The 24,463-nt window shown below is 34.6% G+C and overlaps 1 protein-coding gene across 3 annotated transcripts in view; it reads right to left on the reverse strand.

Annotated features, from left to right (window-relative positions):
- Nucleotides 1–24,463, reverse strand: part of LOC129239531 (MICAL-like protein 1) — a 234,199-nt gene that overhangs the window by 186,033 nt on the left and 23,703 nt on the right. For all 3 annotated transcript variants that reach the window (XM_054875078.1, XM_054875077.1, XM_054875079.1), the window contains exon 2: nucleotides 2,703–2,760. The gene's annotated coding sequence lies outside the window, so the exon portion shown is untranslated. The remainder of the gene's footprint in view (nucleotides 1–2,702; nucleotides 2,761–24,463) is intronic.

The raw sequence follows: 24,463 nt of genomic DNA on the forward strand, positions 1-24,463 counted from the left end.
TGAAAAAAGACACAGCTTGCAAAGCGAAATAATTCTTTTTCATCAGGACAATCCGCCGTGTCACAAGAGCATTTTGACAATAGCTAAAGTCCATGAATTAAAGTTCGAATTGTTGAAGCATCCACCGTATTCAGCAGATTTGGCTCCTGGCGACTTCCAGGCCTAACAAAATTTAAGTGTGGAATGCGTTTTTCATCAAGCGATGAAGTCATAATAGCTGTGGAAGCGTATTTTGCAGCCCGTTCAGATTCTTACTTCAGGAATAGAATTTATAAATTGACACAAGTATATTGATTTTCGGAGAGACTATACTGAATAATAAAGTACATTTCGAACCATAAAATTGTATTTTCTTATCAAGCCACAAAACTTATTGAACAACCTAGTACAATAAATTAAAAAAAATTATAATTTTGAGATTTATTCAATGTAGGAAATTTTGTTATGAAGTTTTGTAAAGTGAAACATCTTCGGTGCATTTTAATATTAATTTTTTTTTATTTAAAAAACATATTTTTTGGGAAAAAATTAAATTGTTCTGTTAACAGTTTTCCGGAAATAATGCTTTCTTGCCATTTTTAAAGAGCACACCTCACACCTCTCAAATTTGTATACATATTTTTTTTATTAATAGCTGAGATTATTTATCATAGTCAAAGTATTTATTTCTTCTTGACTACAATAAGAGGTAAATTAAAAAACAATAATAATTATTTTAAGATTTATTCAATGTTGAAAATTTAGTTATGAAGTTTTCTAACGTACAAGTGTTATTTAAAAGTATTTTTTTTTTATTTAAATTGTAATCACTTTTGTGAAAACAAATTTTTTTTGTTAAACACTTTTCGGAAAGAATGTTTTCTTGCCATTAAAAAAAATCACACCCCTAATTTTAGTAGTCTAGCGTAACTGCACTAGCCTGCCATTCCAGAGGTTGTGGGTCCGAATCCCATGTAAAGCACGGTCCTCGCACTTTTCCAAATTTACCTACTTTCCCTGCTTCTAAAAAAACAAAAATCTCGTTCTCAAACTCAAAACAAAAACTTATTCTTTCCATCCTTACTACCGCACAATAGTCAGCGGATTATTTGCATTGTGGCTGCTAAAATAAGCAAACAACAGTGGCACCAGCAAGAGGAAGCGGGCAACCGCGGTAATAGCGCAGACACGCCAAATTTAGCGAAGTCCTCAACCATCTGTGCGCTCCTTCTGGTAAAAATATGTGAAACACAGATGGCGCTCCAAGCAGTAAGAAGGTGTTGTTCCTAGGCTACGACAGGTGGGTATTCCCACTACTTAGGACTGGTAGCGGCAGGCTAATCACCAACCCTGTCAGATATGAAATAGATTAACAAAACCAACACAAAATAAGTCTTGTCGAGGCCTTATGCTCCCGAGCGGAGTGAACAACAAAAAAATTTATTTACTTTTGAGAGAAAGATTCTACGAAAGCTTTTTGGACCTTTGCACGTTGACAACGGCGAATATCGCAGGCGATGGAACGATGAGCTGTATGAGCTTTACGGCGGCATAGACATAGTGCAGCGAATGGGGTCATGGCTGAGTCATGTCATCCGAATGGATACAAGCGCTCCGGCTACTGTCAAAGCCGAGTACTTATTCGATGCTGTACCAGCTGGTGCTAGCAAAGGAAGAGGAAGGGCCCCTCTGCGTTGAAGGATATGGCTTCACTTAAGGTATCCAACTGGCGCCGGTTAGCACAAGAAAGCAACGACTGGCGCGCTTTGTTAAACTCGGCCAAAATCGCGTAAGCGGTTATCGCGCCAATTAAGAAGAAATGTTACACAAAAATGGTCCCGTTGTTTTTTCCATATGTAAAATAGCTGAACTTATCACATCTCTAAAATACAAGGATCACATAACATAGTTTCCTATGCCGATTTGCCACAAAAATATGGAAATTGGGGAAACTTTGGCGATCACTAAAATAAAGTGCGGACGTACATTTTTATATCGCCATTACAGGTATATTTTTGTTGCTCTCCTATAACAGAACACGCGCTTCTAATGCCGATTTATCTTAACGATTGTTAGTTCACACGAGGAGGATCTTTAAAAAAATTGTGACGCATATTTTAAAATTATTCTAAAGGTACATTTTTTGTTGGGTATTTTCACCACAACGCTTTGATTTTTTTGTCATTTCTTTGTCTTGTACAGTGTAATATAATTTTTTTATCTGGTTGGGTGGTCATGAGTACCTCTCAAGGTGCACTAAATATCTCATTAAATAAACGCCCAATGAAATATGTTAACACGCAAAATTATTTAATGAACTTGAGCACTTCCGGTTTTTATTTTTCGATTTGAACAGAAAATATGCGCATATCTATATCGCAGTTTATATCTATGTACTTATAAAATCGCTCATATCTGTTATCTCTCTCAAAGGAGTTTAGGCGCCAAGGTGTACGTGCACAAAAATATTCGTGCAGGTAATTCACCTATAATTTACTTATGTATGTATGCGTGTAAGTAGTTGTTTATGATAGGCCTACAAAATCTAACTCTACCTTTGTTTATTTACTGATAAATCATAAAAAAAAGAATGAGCAATTTGATTTATATAACGAAAATGAGTAAGATTTTTATGAGGACAAAGCACACACGATGCACTATAGATAACATCAACCACTTGGCATCTCAAACTAATTATAGTCGTAAAATGTGTCAGTACTCACCCAAATCTACTGCAGATAGCGATTGCGGCGTTCACAGATCACTAAAGACATTTAAATACTGAAAAGAAAAGGAAAGAAAAATATGTTGTTAATTACGAGGCAAAATTTTTTTATTTAATGAGTTATTCAGAAAATTTTATTTAATAAAACTGATAACTAAAAGTTAGTCGAGTATTTTATCGTTTACATCATTCATTTATCAGGGACCTAGTCTTTCTAAGGACCACGTGATTGGTGGGTTTAGGGTATTCGATCAATATTATTATATTTTTGCACTTGCCTACACATTAGAGGGATTTCCAACAGGTGCGCTCCAACTTCTTAGGTTAGCTCGTAGCGGTTGTATGGGTCAATGGTTCTACGGGACACACTCAAGCTTAGAGCGTATTGTGATGCCACGAGGGAAACTTGTTCTTATCTTTCTAAACCCAGTGTGCACTTTTCAAAAATCTTAGAAGATCTACGATCTTCGAACAGTACTGATTACTATCACCCATATTCTGGGTACAATGTCTGCCTATTAGGCAGTACCCCGTTCTAACGAAATTGAGTTTGGAATCTCTATATTAAGGTAAATTGAGCTATTACCGACCGCCTCGATCGAGATTTAGTTAAGGAGATTTAGCGTGGTAGAAAATTTTTCTTGATACAAAAAAAAATTTCCATAGGCATTTCTTTTTTATGCACAACTTTCTGTATATAACAAACTGTATATACAGGGTGAACGATATGAAGTGTTACCAACTTTACACTGCTTGTATCTGTGAAACAGCTCATGACATCAACGTCAAAATTGTTCTAATGACAGTTCAGTATATTGTTTATAAGCCATCAAAAGCATTTGCGTCTCAGTTTTGTTGAATTTTTTTTTTCTGTGATGGAGTTCAAACGTAATAGAGTGATTGCGTTATATTTGGCTGGAAAATCACAACCAGCCATTGTTCGTGAGCTCAGTCACCTCAAAGTGAATAAAATGTTTGTGTATCGCACTATAAAACGTTACAATGATACTGGTAGCATTGCAAAACGCTATGGCGGTGGACCAAAAAAAAACCGCAACAACACCAGAAACAGTTCGGAAAGTGAAGGCTCAACTTGAACGAAATCCACGTCGAAGTGGAAGAAAAATGGCCAAAGAACTGAAAATATCGCAAGACAGCATTCGACACATATTGAAAAATGCGCTCAAGGTCAAGGCTTACAAATTCCAAAAAGCACACGATCTTTCACACCAGCAAAAAGAAGCTCGGTGCGAAAGCGCAAAGGAGTTGTTGCGCTTGCACGGACGTGGCGAATTTCCTAACATTGTGTTTTCTGATGAAAAAAATTTCCCAATTGAGCAGTTCCTAAACACTCAAAACGATCGTGTTTACTTGACCGAACGCTCATACGAGAATTTGAGCCTACGTATGGCCACTCTAAGCAATTTCCCATCGCAAGTAATGGTTTGGGCCGCAGTGACCGCTGATGGACGCTCTCCAATCGTTTTTATCGAGCCTGGTGCCAAAGTGAATGCGAATTATTATCGGGAAAATGTTTTAGAAGCTACTTTAGAGCCGTGGACACGCAAACATTTCGGTCGTAGACCATGGACGTTCCAATAGGCCTCGGCAGCGTCTCATAAAGCTCGTGTGAACCAAGAATGGTTAAAAACTCATGTTCCACACTTCATTTCGTCCATACAATGGCTTTCGAATACGCCAGACGCAAATCCGATGGGCTATTCCATCTAGTCCATTTTGGAGTGCAAGGTGAGGACTAAAAAATATGCCAGTATGGATGCGCTGAAAAAAGCAATTATACGAGAATGGGCCAAAATAACTCAAGATCACATTCGTGCAGCATGCAACTCATTTTTTGACCGTTTGAAGGCTGTAGTCCAGGCAAAAGGTGGTCATATCGAGCTAAAGTGAATATATAAGGTTGTCAAAAAAGTCTTGCGGTATTTCCGCAAGCTTGTCTTTGCAAGCGCGTAGTTCTAGTTGTATTCGTCGCATCGGTTCACGCTAGAGCTTTTTGGAAAACTCTTTTCACGTGCTAACACGTGTTTGATTAATTGTTGTTTGCTTTTAGTCGTTCGTGAGTTATAGCGTCGCAAACATGGAGCAAAATAAAGAGAAAATACGGCATATTTTACAGTACTACTACGATAAAGGCAAAAATGCATCTCATGCTGCCAATAAAATTTGTGCAGTTTATGGACCCGATACAGTTTCCATTTCCACCGCACAACGATGGTTTCAACGTTTTCGTTCTGGTGCAGAGGTGATCGAAGATGCGCCACGGTCCGGAAGGCCTGTCGTCGAAAATTGCGATAAAATCGTTGAATCGATCGAAAGAGACCGGCATAGTAGCAGTCGTAGCATCGGCCAAGAGCTGGGCATAAGTCATCAAACCGTTATAAACCATTTGAAGAAGCTTGGATTCAAAAAGAAGCTCGATATATGGGTGACACACGACTTGACGCAAAAAAAACATTTTTGCCCGTATGGATGCATGCGAATCGCTTCTGAATCGCAACAAAATCGACCCGTTTTTGAAGCGCATGGTGACTGGCGATGAAAAGTAGGTCACTTACGACAACGTGAAGCGCAAACGGTCGTGGTCGAAAAGCGGTGAAGCTGTCCAGACGGTGGCCAAGCCTGGATTGACGGCCAGTAAGGTTCTTCTGTGTGTTTGGTGGGATTGGCAGGGAATCATCCACTATTAGCTGCTCCTCTATGGCCAAACGCTCAATTCGGACCTGTACTGCTAACAACTGGACCGCTTGAATGCAGCACTCATGCAGAAGAGGCCATTTTTGATCAAGAGAGGCCGAATTGTCTTCCATCAGGACAACGCCAGGCCACACACATCTTTGGTGACGCGCCAGAAGCTCCGGGAGCTCGGATGGGAGGTTCTTTTGCATCCACCGTATAGTCCGGATCTCGCACCAAGTGATTACCACCTATTTCTGTCCATGGCGAACGAGCTTGGTAGTCGGAAGTTGTCCTCAAGAGAGTCCTGTCCCCTTCTATAAGAGGGGCATTATGAAGTTGGCATCTCGTTGGGAACTCATCATCGAACAAAACGGCGCATATTTGACTTAAATCGCATTATTATAACCAATTTTATGAACAATTGAAAATTCAATAAAAATACCGCAAGACTTTTTTGACAACCTTATATATTAAAATTGTAATCATTTTTAAACAATTTTGTCTTTGAAATCAATAAAAACTAGTTTCACACAAAAAAGTTCTGGTGTTTTGAATATTGTTCACCCTGTATATAACTAACTGTATATAACTTCTGAAACCCTTAACTAAAACTTGAGTTATATGTACATTTGCCGCTTGCTCTCTAGTAGGAACTCAAAAAAATCTTTTTTTTCCGTTTTGCACAACATAAAAAAACCTCTATAATTCCAACTTTTTTTTATGTTTATGTGCATCTTAGAACAAAATTGTTTGCCTTACGCCAACCACACAGAATTTTTTTTGTTTTAGTGGCGGTAACATTTTTTCCGATAGTCAAACCGCGACCTAGTCTCTCGTTCCGCCATGGTGCAGATCCAAACTAGTCCACACTTGTAAGGAGGAGATCAAATCTTTTGGGTATGCAAATAAAATTTCTCTGATCTGGCTTCCAGGACATAGGCACGTAGAGGAAAATGAAATGGATAATGAGCTTGCCTGGAAGGGAACTGAATGGGTCATCGGCATCCTCCTGACTGTTGTTAAAGAGAAATTGCACTACTTATTTCTCAGGAAAGCGCAGAAAAGTTGGAGCTCCATTTCTTCAAGTGCTATTTCGAAAATCCAGCTGGACCCAGTACAATTGACGGTGGACTCAGAAAGTCCTGGGGACTCCACGCCATTAAATTTCCAAACTCGTAGGTGTGTTTATCGGTCATTATACTATCGGCACGCACGCGGAAAAGCTAGGTTTACCAGTTAACCCCCATTGCAGAAGCTCTGGTGACGTTTCAGAGAGGGAGCACTTGAGGACTTTCTCTGTGGCTTGGCAGCCAGATTATTAAGGTCACTGGGTGCTCCTTTCATTGATATGCTCCATCAACTTCTCCTTTACATCAAAAGCTCTAATTGGCTGTAGATATCTGCCTGTTGGAAGTCTCATAATGGTATCAAAACGGCGCTTATCAAAGACCGCCAGTAAAAAAGTTGTCAAAAATCAACGCGATTTTTGAGCCACTTCAAACTTGCACTTCATTGCATCAAAATTCATGCGGCTATAAAGTTGTTTACTCAAAAATGATCTAAAAATTCGGATTACAAAGTTGGAATTTTTTTTCAATTTTTACAAAATTCAAAACTTGGATTTATATGGTTTTTGTAGGAGAATGAACTGTACTTTTATAAGAAAACTGTCAAATTTAAATAAGAAAGAAATAACTTGTCAGTGAATAAAACATAAACTTCTGTGAATGCGACTTTTTTCCTACCCCAGTTTTATATTAAAAAATATGAATAAATAAATAACAAGAATACCAAGTAATTTAATGCTGGTTAATCCAAAATATCCACATACTCGTACACTGAATTTGTGATGTTCTTAGAATATCATAAGTGATTCTTTGAACTTCTGTTGCTTAAAAATCAGCATGAAAGTGAAAAAAATGGATTTGCATAATTACTTTTTATTATAAATTCGCCTAAGCACTTCAATATGTAAATAACTAAGAAACTCAGAGTCTTGCAAGAGATTCACTGTATGCCCGTGTATGTGTGTATTTACTTATATATTTGTGTATAAACACCCAGTGATGGGTTGATTTGTTTGCTTAAGCCACGAAAGCCAGTAATTATTGAACGGATATTCCCTTCAGAACTGCGAGAACTAATTAGAATGCTAAGAGCAACTTTTGCGATAGCAAAAATATTCTTAAATATATTTAGTATTTATATGTATATATGTATGTGTAAACATATTTTGCTAAATGCTTGCACACTTCGACAAACACACCTATATACGAGTATGTATGTATGCACGTGCTAGCATAATTTTTAAAATACAGTCCCGCGGGTTCTCCCAACAGTGCAGACAGTCCCACAATCAACTGCCAGTTTGCTTGTCATGCTTCACCGGTGATTGATAGCGCCTAAGTCAAGTCGTATGAAAATTGCGAAAATAAGCAATAACGTTTCTACGAAAGACTATGACACCGTGAAGTACATCGGTGTACCGAAGTGTGTTAAGTATTGCTAAAACTCAAGCTGCGTCTTTAGCTTGCGTTAACTTTAAAGAGTGCAGAATTATTTTGTATTCAAGACGAGACTTGCAAAGCAATGTGATAGCAATGCTGTTGTATTGTTAGAGTTCGATAGATATCGAATTGGCAGATACATTTTTTTTCCAGTTCTGGAAGATTGTATGAAGACGTAATAATTTGGCAGATTTCAAGTGAAAAGTGTTAAATGATTTTGCTCCCTTTCTCAACTTAAGAGAAGGTTTAAGAGGAAAGTTGTGTTTTTGCTTACAGTGTTTATATGATTTTCATGTCTAAATAGATATTGATTTTTACAAAATGAAGAATGAGTGTGTGCGCACGTTGTTGGTAGTTTATTGCGGATGTGAACTAATATTTATAGTAACTTGTTGTTGTTGTTGAAGTGGTTGAATATTTCGACTGAAATAAACCTAATTAGTCACCAGCACTCTTTTACTACCACTGTCTCGTGTGATGATGTCTTTTTTTCTCTTTTTTTTTTTTTGTTTCCAAGTCAGATCCATTCAGTGAGGTCCAAGTATAACAGCTAATCCTTTAGCTCGATGTCTGAGATCTCATTAATTTGCTGTAAGAAAGGATTACCGAAGGAGCGAAGTCGTGCCCTAGCTAGCCCCGGACATTCACATAAGTAGTGGAAAAGACTTTCCTTCGCCCCTTCCGCTTGACAGCTTCTGCAGATGGGATTGAAGGGCAGGTTGAGTCTGGCTACATGCTCCCCTACTTTCCAATGACCTGTAAGGGTTGCAGTGATGCGTGCGATGTTTGGTCGAGAACATCCTAAAAGGTGACTCGTCCTTTGGATTTTATATGACGGCCATGTGTTTTTTGTTGTAATACATGTAGTTAGTTACTTTCATCTTCCTTCGGCTAAAGCATGATAGTGTGAAGCAATGGATGCTTTTATTGTGTTCAGTGGAGTGGAGACTGCCACCGCCCCTGCTAAGTCTAGTGTCGAACCTGTTCTTGCAACTCATCCGCTATCTCATTACCCCGTATGTTCCTACGACCGGGAACCCATATCAGAGTGATTTCAAGCCAATGACTAAGCAATTCCAACTCCTCTCTACTCTGTAAAACTAGTTTGGATGAAATGGAGTTGGAGTCTAAGGCCTTTATAGCTGGTTGGCTGTCTGAGAAGATAGCTACTCTTGCACCAACTTCCTTGTAGAGTTTTAGTGATTTGTATGCTTCTCTGATCGCTAACAGTTCTGCCTGGAACACGCTGGAATAGTCAGGAAGGCGAATTGACTGAGATAGGTTGAGTGCCTCCGAATGGAAGCCAGCTCCCACACCACAGTTCATCTTAGAACCATCGTTATAAATTTCGATATCGTATCTTCCAATCACCTTCCCTCTGATCCATTTGGCTCTCGGTGGAAAACGTACCGTAAAGCCTTTCTTGAAGTTAAGGTCATTGACTGTGTAGTCTAATCTGTTTTTGAGCAGCGAGGGTCTCTGTAGGAGGATCTTACTGTGACCGTACGACCTTGTTGTCCAACTTCCTGTGTCTCTTAGTCTCACCGCGCTGCAAGTAGCTATTGTTTTAATGTGTAAATCTAATGGTAGCAGTTGAGTTAGTATATTGAGCGCCTCAGTAGGACTGGTGCTAAGCGCTCCAGTAGTTAAGATTCACGCTGTTCTTTGTATCTTGTTCAGCTTAGTTTTGTTGTATTTCTTTTCTGTAGCAGGCCACCAAGCGCCACTAGCGCCGCATATGTTAGTATTGGCCTTACAATGGCTGTATAGGGCCCATTGGATAGTTTTGGTTCGAGACCCGATTTTTTACCTAACATTCTCTTACACGTGTAAAGTGGTATATTCGCTTTCCTTACCCTGTACTCTACGTTGAACTTCCAGCTGGGTTTGAGGTCTAGGATAACACCGACTTAGGTATTTTGCCTGTTGTGTTAGCGTGAGACTAACACCGTTTAGTTTTGGGGGATTAAAGTTTGGTACTTTGGTTTTCTTGGTGAATAGCATCAGTTCAGTTTTTCTCGGGTTTACACTTAAACCACACTCGGTGCCCCAATTGCTGAGTAATACCAGAGCTCCTTCCATAATCTCACTGATTGTGGTTGGAAACATTCCTGAGACCATAAGCACTATGTCGTCCGCGTATGCCACTACTTTAATTCCCTTTCGGTTGAATTTGATAAGGACATTGTTGATAACTAGTGACCACAGCAGAGGGGATAAGACTCCTCCCTGAGGGGTTCCCCTGTACAGAGTTTGGAAAAAACTTAACTACACAGTCAACGACATGCACAATGCAAATAAAAAATTGCTTTTGTATTTTTTTTTTGTTGAGCCCCAGGTGTTCAATTCAATTCTATCTTCCTAATAGCTTTGTAACGTCACACTGCTCTTTGTATCTATTTCCCCCTCTGGCTCGTTTGTAATTTTTAGCGCCAATTAAGGAGAAAAAATATGTAGATTTAAGGAGAAAAAGTTTGAGTTATTAACGTAAATTAGCGAATAATTGTGATTTATTGCTTTTCATATTTCATCATTAGAACTCCTTGCTATTTGCTGCCTAATTTGTTTTAGACACCTTTTGCTTTTGTTTTGCATAAATTTCTCATTAATAATTGGCAAAATGATGTAATATGGCACAAACACACATGCATACATACATACGTGCGTATAAATCGATGGCTAGACGGTGTAGAAAGCAGTCCATATATCCGACAGGCTTAACGAATTTCGAATGAATGATTAGCTGCTGTTTTGCATAAAACCCTACACACTTACATACATACATATGTATGTCATACTAATAAGAGAATTTTAACCCAAAAGCAAAAACAAAACGAGCCACAAATAAATCAATAAAATAGAATGGAGGAACAATAAATGAGTCGCATGTACAAATCCAACTAATCTTCAAAGTCTTTGGTGAAAAAACATTTGGGTGAAATTTCACCTTTATCGTGCCTCATTAGAACGTACGAAGGTGGGTCAAGAGTCACTGAAATTTAGAACGGATGGCGTTACCACATGAAATTCAACATTTTGCTGGTGAAGGAGTGCCTTTCAAAAGAATCTGTCCCAATTTTTTTTTTTACTAAACTGTCCTATTGCTTTATTGTACCTTACGTCATATTTTGCGTGAAGAAATGATGATGCAAGCCAAATATGAGGTTGACAAATTTTACGAGCACGCTTTCCTATCGATTGGAACCATCTACCATTGGTTTACTCATTTGCGTTGCGGTGTAACAGCAGAAGTGACACCCATTTGAAATCACCAAAAACTGTCCATAAACTTCCGGTTATTCTATTGGAATAACAGCATGTGAAGAGTCTCAGTCTTTGAGCGGCTACAGGCTTATCATGCGGGACAGTGATTTTAGTGTTGCAAATACATCCGGCTATGAAATAAATAATCGAGAGATAGGCACTTTCGCTCAATTAACAACAAACTCAGTTGTTTGGTTAGTTCAAATGAGTGTTTGGCGATAATCAGTCACCAAGTAAAAGAGTTTTCACCCATCTTCGTAAGCAATAAATTCAATAGCAATCAATCCATCACAATACACCAGAGACCCAGGATTTGTCGAGAAATTGGATTTCCCGTGGTAAAACGAAGCCGAATAAGACCAATGTAAGTCTACAGGCCAAAACGGATATGGCGAAAATGTATTTGCTTTGACGCTGATTTGAAATAAAAATAGAAACAAGATGCTCTAAGCGAAATTGTTCTCTTCGAAATTTAATCCAATCAGCAATTCCATATCAAGAGATTGAAGTATTTTCGAAATTTGATTTATTTGTAGGCTTGAATATAATAAAAAATAAACGGAAAAAAGTTTAGAAAACCCTTATAATTTTGAGGTTGAAAATTTGGTTACAGAGTTTTACAATTTATGTCTTTTCGATTTTTTTTACAATAACTTTTTTATAATTTTTTTTTTTTTTAGGATAAAATATACTTTTTAACAAATAAAAGTTATTTTTCAAAAGCCGTTTTTTTTTAAGTTTTAAAAAAAAATTTTGTTAGCATTTTAAGATTAAATATACCTTTTAAGAAATAAAATTTTTAATAATTTCATTTGCTGTATTTAGGAAATTCCTTTTATTAATAGGCGAAACTCTTCTAAGCAATCCCAAAAAGTTGAATACTGAGACTCCTATAGCTTTTCGAAATATATTCAAATAATTGCAGCGAACCAGTACAAAATATTTTACTGGCGAAGCGCGTACGGGTACTGAGACCCAGTAATGTTGAACAAAAAAAAGGTTTTTTTCAAACAAAAAAATGGAAAAAATAAAATTTTTCCAAAAAAAAATAAGATTTTTTTTAATTATATTTTATCCTTGAATAAAACTCACAATTATTACATTTTTTTCAAACTTTATGCACTTTATGCACTTTATTTTTTGTTATATTTAAGCCTACAAACTTACCAAAAAAAATTGAGTTTTTTTGGTCAAGATTTTGGGATTTTTTTTCTTTTCTATTTTGTAAAAATTTGTTTTTTTCTTATCATATTTTATTGTTTTTGTTAAACATTTTCGGGAACACTTTTTTTTATAAAACATATTTAAATTTAATACAAATTTTTGGGAAAAATATTTTTCTTTTAATTTTTAAAAAATTACTGTTTTTCTTACATTTTATCTTAAAAGTTTAACAAAAACAAAACAAACTTGAAATGTTCTTACCAAAATTTTCGAATTGAATAAAATTCATAACTATAAATTTCTTTCAAAAATTATTCACCTTAATTTTTGTTCGCGTACAAACACACATACAAAGTTTAACTTTTTTGTGAATTTTTATTTTTTTTAACAAATTTTAATTCCAAAAAATTTTTTTTATATTCAATCCTAAAAAATACAAAAATAAAAAAACAAATTTTACACCCTCATCCAAAAATTTTCGACATTGAATAAAAATCACAATTATACAATTTTTTTTTCAAAATTTATTCACTTTACTTTTTGTCATATCTGAGCCTACGAACAAACAAAAATTTAATTTTTTTGTTAAACATTTTTGAGATAGCTTTTTGTTGTTGTCAAACAAGCTTTGTAAAAAATTTTATTTCCCAAGAAAATTTTTTTTGTGTTCAATCCTAAACCATAAAAAAATAAAAAATTTTAAAACGTTCAATTTTTCAACATTGAATAAAACTCATAATTATACAATTTTTTTTGTTTCAAAATCTATTCACTTTACTTTTTGTTATATTTGAGCCTACAAACAAACAAAAAATTAATTTTAATTTTAATTAATTTTTTGTTTTTTTTTTTTGTTTTTTGTTCAACATTTTGGAGATAACTTGCTTTTCCCAAAGAAAATTTCATAATTATTTTTGAAATTTTATTGTTAATAACATTTTATGCACAGTTTTTCAATATTGAATAAAATCCAAGTTATTAAATTTTTTTCAAATTTTGATTTTACTTTTTGTTACATTTAAACCCTTTAGGAGGGATAAAGGCAAGAACCCCACGCGGCATCACAATGGGCCATGAGCTTGAGTGTGTCCCACAGTGGACAACCTAACCTAACCTACATATATTTAAGCCGACAAATAAAAAAATTTCCAAAAAATGTACGACAATGTCCGAAATATTTCCTTTACTTAACATGGAATTACTCCCATACGACTGTTTCCTGCTTCCAAATATGAATAAATCACGGGGCGATAAAATATTTGGTTCGAATAAATATTTTAGATAACAGAAAAAATTTATAATTTGGTGAGCTTGAAAAGATTGGCGAACATTTGGATGAAATGAAACCAATTACGAGTATAGGACACCCTTTTGAATTTTTATTTTAAATTGCCGAATGCAATTTTCATTGACATATTGACCCACACCCACGTATGTAGATAGTTGTTCATTCACAGAGCATTTTTATCAATTTCGGTTTTTAACTTGAAAAAAAAGTAGATTTTGTCATCATCAGCGGTTGCGAAATTAATGTGTTGCCTCTTGCAGGATTATGAAGAAGCTGCTGAATTCCTACGAAATGCTTTTTGTTTTTGTTTTATTCAAATCATTCAATTATTTTTAATGCAATTGGCTACTTCTTATAGCGCAGCTACATTTTAATTAAATTCTTGGCATTCGTGTGTATGTATGTATGAGTTCATATTTGATCGTTTCATTTCACTTGGCACACATTTAGTTTTCGCAATTTGAAGCAACTAGAAATGTCGTTCATCCAATTTCGTAAATTGACATGCAACAATTAATGTCAATTGAAATTTTTAACAGCATAGTTTTGAATTCAATTGGATAATTTATGTGGCGCGCGTTTCTTTGAGTTTTCAGTATTCATTTGGAAGCCGCTGGAAGAAAACTATGGAGAACTTCAGACAAACTCGCAAGTTTACTTTTGGTATTTTTATTTATTATTTTTTAATTGTTCAACATCATAAAGAGCAATAAAAATGACTGTATGCGAATGTAGAATTATAATTTATATGAAACTACATCTGTATGAATGAGAAGCTTCACTTGAACTCGTACACTTATACATAGTTGTTGCATATAAATTTCAAGCTCTTTTACAACCAAATTTGTATAGGATGTTAAAATTTAGTATTTTTCTTTTTTATTTACATAACTTTTCAATTTTGTTAGATGGCGAAATTCGGTTTTAAATACAAGGCTCTATTCTTAGATTTTTTAATCGTTCCGTTGAATCAGTTGAATCCAATTGGCCAACTTATGGGTGAACTAGAATTTTTTAGTTGTATTAAGAGGCAGTATTGTTTATAAAAAATAATAAATAGTGAATCAAAACTTAAAATTTTTACACCATTTTTTTATTTCCTGTTCATGTCATGAGAAATGGTCAGATAGATGGGAATTATGCTCGAAGAAATTACATTTTTTTTTCATAATTCATAGCTTCAAGATTATTTTAGATATAATTCAATACATTCATTATGAAACTTTGCTATTTGAAATTTTAACTATCTAATAAATTTAAAATTAACTGATGAAACTGGGCATACTAGGTTGTCAAATAATTTTTTCGGTTCGATAAGAGAAGCTTTGCTACGAGCCTAAATTTTTTTGTATGTTGGCACACTCTTCAGATGAATATATTTGAAGTTTTATTTCAGTCTGTTAATTCATTCTTTGTTTACAAACCATTTAGTATCGATGTTTCAAGAATCGAGCACCGATTGAACTTTTATTTTTGCAAGCTTTAGAAACAAAGGAAATTTATGAACGAATGTTGAAAAAGTATAAGGGTTTTCGCCAACAATAAGTACAGCAGAAAGATGGATTTCTGAACTTAGACGTGGTCGTATAAGTCTTGAAGGCGATCCACGTCAAGAATGTCCAAAATAAGCAAAAACACCAGAAATCGTAAAAAAATTTATGATATCGTATTGGAAAATCGTCGAGTGACCGAAAGAGATTTAGTAGAAGGCCTAAGCATCTCATTGGACAGTGTAAGCACTATTTTGCCTGAAGTATTTTGTTTCAGAAAGCTGTGTGCACAATAGGTGACGCATTCGCTAACAATAGAACAAAAACTCATTCGAATGCGACTTTTTCAGGGTGTTTTCAAATGGATAAAGTGGATTTTGTGCGCCGATTCAGCACTTTGAGACTTGAGACTGTGGTCTATCTCCATGATTCTAACAAAAGGCTGAAAAGTTGTTCGGCTCCAAAACGAGTTCGCGGAAATTGGCCGAGAAGGTCAGTTTTTTGGGATGCGAAAGGAATTTAGTTCTTGATTTACTCATAAGCTTATAAAACAATAAATTCTGAATATTATTGTAACCTTTTAGACCAGCTGAGGGGAAAAATCCGTGAAAAAAACCTGTTGCCAAAAGAAAAAAATTATTCTTTATCACAAGAGCATTTTGATAATGGCAAAAATTCATGAATTAAAGTTCGAATTGTTGAAGCATCCTAAGAAACAGACCTAAAAAACGCACGCGTGGAAAACGTTTTTCAGCTACTCAGTACTTTGCAGTCCTCCCAAATTCTGACTTCAGGGATGGAGTTCATAAATTAGAATCTCGTTGGAAAGAGTCTATTGAAGTTCAGGGAGACTACACTGAATTGTAAAGTTTATTTCAAACCACAAAATTGTGTTTTTCTTATAGAAGCGCAAGACTTGTTAATAAACCTAATATACGAAATATCTATTTGTATACTAAAATTGGGCCGGGCAGCCGCCGGAGCAGGATGGCTAGGTGTGTGACTACCATTCAGAATTCGGAGAGAGGTTCGAATCTTCGTGAAACACCAAAACGAAGGAAAAGATTTTTCTAATAGCGATCGCCTCTCGACAGCCAATGGCAAATCTCTGAGTGTATTTCCGCCATGAAAAAGATCCTCATAAAAACAATTTGCCGTTCGGAGTCGACTTAAAACTGTAGGTCCCTCCATTTTTTAAATACATCAAGACGCACGCTATAAATAGGAGAAGGAGCACGGCCAAAAACCCTAAAAGTTCCACCCGCCTATTTTATATTTATATATATACTAAAATTCTCGTTGGTTTTGTATTGAACTTTAAAGTCTGCAAAATTTTGGTCTAGATTGGATTTCTATTGTTTCAAATATGGTGTTAAATTGAATTTTATGCTATTTCTGCACGACGAATGGTTTGTCTGAGGCGAATTCGCAAGTCACCATTAAAAGAAAAGTATCGAACGATTACTAGTCAATATGCTACTCACAAGCATACCTATATTCAAACGCGGATGCTGCTTAGTAAGCAATATTTATGAAAGTTCAGGAAAACTGAATACAAGATAAAATTCACAGGCATACATACAAGGTAACAAAAAATAACTGTATACAAACTTCTCTGTGCAATTAGAAGAATGTACAATTTTTTTAGCGAATGCTCTTATTTTGTGATTGTTGTGGGTGTTCTGAAGTACAAAAAAAGTATTCGTTTCTGTTCCAGCTCTTTTTGAATACTTTGTGTAACGATGTCATGTAGCGGCTCAGCTATTATAGCCCTGCATCAGCTAGGAGCGCGCAACTGTGAGATGGCACGGAAGCTTGGAATTGCACGTTCATTGGTTTCTCGTGCAATCAAACAATTTAAGGAGTGTGGTAATGAAGGTGACCGTCCTAGAAGAGGAAGAAAACGAACTGTTAACGCTTACAACAACCGAAAACTCATCAAAAAAAAAAAAGAATTCAACGAAATTCTGTGGTCTCGTTGAGGAAAATTGCTCGTGAGGCAGGCATCAATCGTGAATCAGTTCGCTTTATAGCAAAAAAAAAAGAACTTGGACTTAAGCCTTATAAACTACAAAAATGCCAGCTGCTCACGGATGAAAAAAAGAAAGTAAGACTCGAAACTTGTCGCTCGCTCCAACGTCGGGCCGCAGAGACGAGCTGGGAAAAAATCGTCTTTACGAATGAGAAACTGTTTACCATTGAACAAGCTCACAATTATCAAAACGACAGCAATTGGTCTACAGAAGCGCCTGGACCTTCGTCCATTGTTTCAACAGGATTCGGCACCAGCCCACAGAGCAAAAATAGCCCAAGAGTGGTGCAAAGTCAATTTCCCCTCTTTCATTACTTCCAAAGAATGAATTGAATCCGCTACATTACAGCGTATGGTCAATTTTGGAAGCAAGGGCCTGTGCAAAACGCCACAAAACTTTGGAGTCCCTGAAGCAAGCGTTGCATCGAGAGTGGGATCGCATAACGGTTGACGAACTACAGCCTTAGCCCAAAATTTTTTGAAACTTCTGAGCTTGTGTATTCGTGCTAGAGGTGGCTACTTTGAAACTGGCTGAATATAATGTTACTCAAACATTGTCTATTAAAATTTCACAATTTGTTTTGAGCTACTATCAATGACAAATTTTTTTCATTAAAAAATGTTGGATATACTTATTTTTTGTCACCCTGTATTTATGTAGTTACTTATGGATGAAAATGTTTTCAAAAATACGTCTATAGTGAAAAAAACAAAGGTTAAGCTAACTCGGTTTGGGAACGAAAATAAGCTCAAAGGAATAACTGGAATCGGGGTTGACTATTTTGAGCCGAGCTCATCTCTAAATTAAACTAAAGATCAACGGATAATTCAAACACTCTCAAAGGCAGTGCCCAACACTCACTGAAAAACAGCAGAAGTTAGCTGTTATTCGCAGCTTCATATACGTATATTTGCATGTATGTATGTATATGTATATATTTGTCACAAAACAGCTTATTTGACTTTAGCATTTTTTGCGGTTAGCTCAATAAATTCTAATCTTCCATGGCGAAATTTAATATTATTGAACTTTTATTACGCTGCTGTATTTCAGCTACGGCTGTAGAGATTCCGTTAATTAAATATTGCATTAGAACCAAGAAATTAGCGCTTGACCGGAAAAAAGCGCTAAGTCAACTTAACTTGTTTTATAAATAGCTTATATATATGTACATATGTATGCATATGTATGTGTGCACATAAGCTCGTCGGGTTTAGCTTGGTGCCAACTTCAGCATCAGGCGCATTGCAATATACACATAAATAAGTTTGTAATCCGTTCCAGACATTCGCACTGCATTGTCGGCAAGCCTGCATCAAATTATACTTTGCTTTGCATTGCTTTGAGTCAAGTTTTTATTTCGCTTTATTCATATTTTGTTTTACTTGCATTTTTCATTGTTACAATTTCAATTGTTCAACGACGATTTCCCTTTCACTATGGAAACAAAGAAAACAAACAGCGAGAAGCTTATAGCGTACACCGGCCAGGGGTAGAGGGGCAGTCAACAGATACTCCAAATGAAATCGAAATCAAGTGGAAGCGAAAACAAAAAGAAAATATCAAATACACTATACGGGCATACTCACATACAAGCACACATATGTATGCGCATACATATATACACACAAACAGATATAGTACAATTTAACGAAGACTGCTGATGGAAGAGATTAGTAGAACACAGTGGGACACAACAACACGACGACTTAACGACTAAGTGGCCCATTGGCGGGCTGACAGCGACGCAAAGCCAATGTAATGTGTGCAGCGACAAATGTGGCAAGAAGCATCCGGATTGCCGAGGGGAGTGGGACATTTATTTACAATAAACTAACTGCTGGCCAGGGCAGTCGCACAATGACCGCAGCGCTAAATTGAAAATAGATTAGTAAATACGAAAAGTCATCGTCCGCTTGGTGAACGTGCAGTGCGAAATATTATCGTGGCATATGTAGGTATTTTCATGCACACAAACATACACACATATACGCACATATATAGATTTAAAAACACAGCCAAGCATAAATAGAATATATGGGTGGAGTACAGAGCAAGGAGATTGTGATATGCTGTGGCAGAGTGACCAGCAAGTGCGACAACTCGGCCGTTGGGTTATTTTTGAAAATGTGCACAGCGCTAGATGGCCGCATGACCGGGTGAATGTAGGCCAAATTCGTTACCTCATAGTCAAGAGGTAGCGAAAAAAATAACTAGTCACAGTCAGATGGAAAGCAAAAAACTCACAAATATAAATAATAACTGGATAAAGAAAACAACTATTGAAAATTTGCAAAAAAAAATTTATCGCATGCGATTTTGGTAACCAAATTGCCATGGCTGGTAGAGACACAATGAAAATTTTACTATATTAGCGTTGGTAAGTAAAATGTGGCGAGGAAAAAAAATAACGGGACGTATGTACTATACATTCAAATACAAGTACGTAGCAATGCGATGAGGTAAGAAAATGTGGTTAGCGCCAAGCAAATGTGGTTGTATTAGTAGCCACACGCCGATGGCTGATTTCGCAAAAGGAAAGAGGAGTGAAGGGCCTGCACTAGCGAAAAGCTAGGGAAAATTGCAAAAGTATTATTTGAAAACAAAAAAACATACACAGAGACGCATCTAACATGGAAGATATATCTGATATTTAAACGGAGATATGAGACGAATTTCATTGTTAGGACGTAAGACTATATTTTAAGCTATTATACTCGTACATCTGAGCGATTCCATGTCAAGTGATCCAAGTATTCTGAACAACGTAGTAAATTTTTCTGAAAATTTGTGTATTTGTAGGTTTGAATATAATAAACGGAAACATTTAAAAAAAAAAAAATGATAGGGAGTGCTAAGTTCATGTGGAAATATTTGTTATAGAGTTTTTTACAGCTAAATATCTTCAGTTTCCTTTAACACTATAAAAATTGTGTTTGAAGTTTTTGGAATAAATTGGCACTAGAATTTTCTCCCACGAATATGGGACTTCTAGTTGTAGAGATGAGAAAGAGGAAGAGCAGGTTTTCTGGGCAGATACTTTTACAATTTTATTACGGAGCTGTCTTGCGTGGGGTGAGGACCAATCCCCCGCTTCATAAGAGCAACAAAATGGTTCCACAAAGAAAATAAATACGGTTCCCGTGTCGCACAGTGGTATCTCGACGGACCTGTAAGGTCGAAGTGAGTTGGTCGTACAGACCTAACTTAATCTAGATGTACTTCAAAAAATTTTTTTCTTAAATTTTAAACATTTTTTTTTTAAGTTTTGGGGAAATTTTAAAAACAAATTTTTTATTAAAAATTTTTGGAGAAATTTTTATTAAAAATTTTTGAGGAAATTTTTTTTTGTCATTTGTGAAAAAGAGCCCTCCTCCTTTTCTTGTTTTTATTCATATCTAAAACTATGCTCGGTAATCCCTGAAAGTTTCATAGTGGGATTCTCATAACTTTTCGATTTATATTCAAATACGCACAGCGAAGAAGTGCAACATTTTTTATAAATTATTTTTAACATTTACAAGATATTTAACTTTAAAATCTCTATACCAAAATTTTCAACATTGAATAAATCTCAAAATTATTAAACTTAAAATTTAATATATTATATATGTATATATTTTTAACAAAATTCAGATGTAAAAACAAAAAGTTTCTAGAAGTATGTTTTATTAAAAAGAAAAAATCAAAAAAGTTTATAAAAATATTTAAATTAACTTGAAATATTTCATTTTAGAAAAGTATATAGCAAAATTTTCAACACTGAATAAACCTCAAAATTATAATTTTTTTTTTTCAAATTCACTTCTTATTATACTCTAACCTACAAATAAATCAAATTTCAAAAAAAAAATTTTAAAGTATATTTTATAAAAAAAAATTTAAAAAGTTTATAAAAATATTTAAAATAACTCAAAATAACAAAATTCAGATTAAAAAAAAAGTTTCTAGAAGTATGTTTTATTAAAAAGAAAAAATCAAAAAAGTTTATAAAAATATCTAAATTAACTCAAAATATTTCATTTTAGAAAAGTCTATAGCAAAATTTTCAACACTGAATCAATCTCAAAACAATACTTTTTTTTAATTTTTTTTTTCAAATTTTCTTCTTATTGCACTCAAGCCTACAAATAAACCAAATTTCAGAAAATTTTTAAATTATTATAATAATTTTAATTATTTTCGCAATGTTTCACATGAAATTGTTCAACATCTTTTGATTTCATATGCCGCTCCATCCTAAAAAGTGTTAAACATTTCCATTAAAAGCTAGGAACAATCAGGATTTTCTATCTTCACTCTAAGTGTTTGTACGTTTTCATTTATTCATTCATGAAAATTAACAAACCTGGAGAGCCACTTCTTTCCTATAGTCCACGCTGTATGTTAATTAGTTTAATAAGACTTGACAGCAGCAGAATAAACCAGTCTCGTATGTTTGTTTTTGACGTAATCAGTGGTTCCATTGACTGTTCTGAGTTTCTCGATCTGATTAGTTTTAATATACCCAGGTAAGCTTTTTGTGTACAAAAGCCATGCAATTTCCATGTGTTAACAGCTCTTTCCCATGCAACTATAATCAGAGCACTTTTGATTAAGATTTCAAAAAACAAAAAAAAAATACAAAAAAAACAAAAATAAATATTGATTTTTCGTTTCCGACATCTGCTTTTAAATATTACATTGTCGCTCCTACTGTTAGTTTGCCTTGTTAGTCGCCCTGTTAGCTGCCCTTTTATGGGAGTTATTATTTACATTCACATTAATTTTAAGCAAAATTTTATACTTCTAGTCTGTAAGATATACCTGTCATATCATAGACCAAATTAATCGAAATAAACATGCAATGGATAACTTTTTTTGGTTTTGAACTTCCATACATCGTGTACAAAGTGTGAAATTTACATTTATGAAGTTTTGGTTGTAGAATAAAAGATGTTTTTATAAAAATAATAATAATTTAAATTAAATTGAAAGAGAACAGAATTTATTACAATTTGATAACCATTATGCCATTCATATTCATATACACGTTCAAGTGAATAGGAAGATTTACATTTTTTCCTAGCTCTCTGAAATTTCGTAATTTTTTCTAACAGAGCACCACCAGTATCTACACTACTGTACTCTCTAACAAATATTTGTCATAAAATATACTCTGAAAATACTCTTTCTACTGTAAAACGTGTTGTTTTTTTTTTCTTCGGGTGTATTTCAATATACCTGCGAGTATGTTTCGTGGCTACGCAGTGAATATCAATCAGAAATGCTGCTTTGAAATATATTTCATTTTACCCTAATCTGGCATAAAATGAGATTTACCAGCAGGGGACTAGTTATATGGTATGTAATAGTATCGCCAACGATCACAACCAACCCTACAACCACAATACCTTAATATAACTGTGTAGATAGATATTGCAGTTATACAATTACATTTACATATGAGTATATACATATGTATGCACATTCTTAGTACCATATACAAAGGTGAAAAAGGGACTGATGTTCGACCTGCATGATTTGTGGGCATGCATTTATCTACGATGTTATATCATAATAGTGCACGAATGTTGGAATGTTGCATTAAGATGATTAATTGTATATAATGCGCTCGTGCTTTTTGTGTTATTGTTTCCCATAGATTGTATTATTGGAAAGATCAAAACAAAAGAAATATCTATATCGCATTTTTTATACATAGATGTTAGAAGTTTGAGCCTACATATTTATTTATTTATCTATTGGTGGCAAGGTCAATCGCACAAAAGTTACGAAACACAAAATCAATGTAAACGAGACCAACTGGAAAATTAAATGCACTGCAGGTGATTAAAAGCTTGGGAATTTCTGTTGCATGAGATGACGTGCTGAGTTTGAGGTGAAAACAAAAAAGAAAGAACTACCGCATAAGAAACCATAAACCAGCATATGTCTTACGTAAGATTGGAAAGCAGTGATTACAGGAGGGAAATTATTAGTTGTTACACTCATTATTAAAATTTATTTTAATATTTTTATTTATTTATTTATTTACGTGAAATACAATTATAAATAAATATTTATATGACACAATTAAGGCAATTAGCAGCAGCGGCTATCGAACTGTTATTTAACTATAGAATACTAATGTTAGCCGATTCGGCACTGTTTTTCTCTCACTTTACCGAACTCTTTCATGGATCGTGTAATCTCAATAGCCGATGTTATCTTGGATGCTTTCCATTTCAATTCAAAAGGGCTACTCGGGTCATGTTCTTCGATTTCGATGTAACTTAAATATGTTGCTCTCTGGTCAAAATAATGAGACACGTATTTTTTTGTTCGCCCGAAAAAAATTTTTTTCAAGAGTTATCGGCAATTTTGTTTTTTGCCTCAAACTCGATTTTTTTTAATTATATAAGAAAAAAATTTTTTGAAATGCCCATAACTTAGTCAAAAATGAACCGATTTTAATAATTCTGGGTTCAAAATGATCGTAATTACTTACACAAGCGACTTCATGTAGAAACAATTGCAAAAAAGTAGTTGAAAATTTTTTATTTAGTAAAAAAGAAAAAAAATTTAAATTTTTTCAAAATTCAATATTTCAAAAAGTGCATTTTTTTTTTTTATAACTTTTTCCAAATCAAAAAAACATCTCAAACTTTAATTGAGCTGCATGCCTAGTAGCTAAAATGCGTTGTTTTTGAGTAATGAATTTTTAAGTAAACACCCTGTTTCGCACTTTTTGTTTTTTGCAAAATAAAAAATTTTCAACTACTTTTTTGCAACTATTTCTACATGAAATCGCTCGTGTAAGTAATAACGATCATTTTGAACCCAAAACTATTAAAATCGGTTCATTTTTGACTAAGTTATGAGCAATTAAAAAAAATTTTCTTATATAGATTATTTCCATTTCAATTCAAAAGGGCTATTCGGGACATGTTCTTCGATTTCGATGTAACTCAAATATGTTGCTCTCTGGTCAAAATAATGAGACACGTACTTTTTTGTTCGCCCGAAAAAAATTTTTTTCAAGAGTTATCGGCAATTTTGTTTTTTGCCTCAAACTCGATTTTTTTTAATTATATAAGAAAAAAATTTTTTGAAATGCCCATAACTTAGTCAAAAATGAACCGATTTTAATAATTCTGGGTTCAAAATGATCGTAATTACTTACACAAGCGACTTCATGTAGAAACAATTGCAAAAAAGTAGTTGAAAATTTTTTATTTAGTAAAAAAGAAAAAAAATTTAAATTTTTTCAAAATTCAATATTTCAAAAAGTGCATTTTTTTTTTTTTATAACTTTTTCCAAATCAAAAAAACAT

Source organism: Anastrepha obliqua, chromosome 2 (genome assembly GCF_027943255.1).
Source record: "Anastrepha obliqua isolate idAnaObli1 chromosome 2, idAnaObli1_1.0, whole genome shotgun sequence".
NCBI classification, from domain to species: domain Eukaryota; kingdom Metazoa; phylum Arthropoda; class Insecta; order Diptera; family Tephritidae; genus Anastrepha; species Anastrepha obliqua.